The following is a 1,422-nucleotide window of genomic DNA, read 5'->3' as shown; positions in this document are numbered from 1 at the left end:
AGTATCATTCAGACAATTCAATTTAATTTTAAAGATACATAAAATTCAACTAAGTGAATATACTAATTAATAACTATACAGAATTCACGAGACATTGTTCTACTGTCAATGTAAAAGCAAAATATAGTTTTATTGCAACAAGTATATTAAAATGCAGCTGTTAAATCTAAAAGAGCCTTTTTTCTTTAAACTTCTTCTGAGTTATGGCAAATAAATGCTGTACACAAGTAAGTCATCAGTGTACCGACACAGAATTTACATATTATTATGAAATATTTAATATATACAGTATTACAAGTAGACAAATTGAAAACATTTCAAAACGAACAGAAATTCGGGTTTCAAAATCGTCAGACAAAAGAAATGATCTAAGATTTCTCGCATAGCATGCTTAGAGATAATAAAAAATACGAATATTCCTTGTATAGAGGTATTAGAGCTGTGAAAACGACAAAATTGACACAAATATTCCACAAAAATAATGATAGAAATTTCGGGATCAAGAAAATGTCGGAGGCAACTCGGCCGCTGATTGGTCGAGCCGATGTAAACAAACTGACCGTCAACCAATCAAATTGCGAGATTATTTTTATATTCCGATTTCTCTTATTACGCGCTGTACAGCCCCCTCTCTCCCAAACCGTATTCATAAATCGCATTTTGCTATAAAACGGAGTATTAAAAAAAAAGAAGAAAACAGCATATTCATCCTATGGAAACGCTTATGGAAATTTCTTGATTAGGAAAATGTCGGAGCCTAGACGCTCGCTGATTGGTCGAGCCGATGTAAACAAACCGACCGCCGACCAATCACGCAGCAGGAGATATATTTATATTTAGACTTCTTGACGCGTCGAAAAGGTTAATATCGCTGCTGTGTCCACGTGTTGTCTCCTTTCCCCCTTTCTTTACACGACCAAGTCCCCGGTATTCGTGTCCTGGGAACGGTTAATGCCTTGGGAAGCAGGTAAAGGCGAGAGGAGGACAAAAAAGCGGCGTTTTTAGTCGATAACTGCGCGAGTCTTGGCTGGGATTCTGTGTTCCTTGCACAAGCCAAGGTTGGACGCTGTTCGGGTTCCTTTTGGGTTATTTAAGGGAGTTTCGGGGGATTTAGCGCATGTTTCTGCGAAGGTAAGTCCTTTTAGGAGTGGCTGTGACCCCGAAACGAGGAAAATAAGTCGAAGAGCGGGTTTGTTTGGGAGAAAATGGACGTCTGTGGTGGCTTGGTGGCATTGTGATTATGCACGGACGACAGTGTAGCCAGGGGACCGCCCCTTTTCGGGGGAATTTAAATTTTTTAATTTTTTTTTTTAGGCCTTAGGAAAAAGTTGCTTTTTTTTTGGGGTTTGTTTGGGAAAAATTTTAGGTTTGTTTTGGGGTTTTTGGAAGGAAACATCTTAAAAAGGTAAGGGGTTTTTGGAG

This window comes from Penaeus monodon, chromosome 24 (genome assembly GCF_015228065.2).
Source record: "Penaeus monodon isolate SGIC_2016 chromosome 24, NSTDA_Pmon_1, whole genome shotgun sequence".
NCBI classification, from domain to species: Eukaryota; Metazoa; Arthropoda; class Malacostraca; order Decapoda; family Penaeidae; genus Penaeus; species Penaeus monodon.
Note: the sequence above shows the minus strand (reverse complement) of the source record.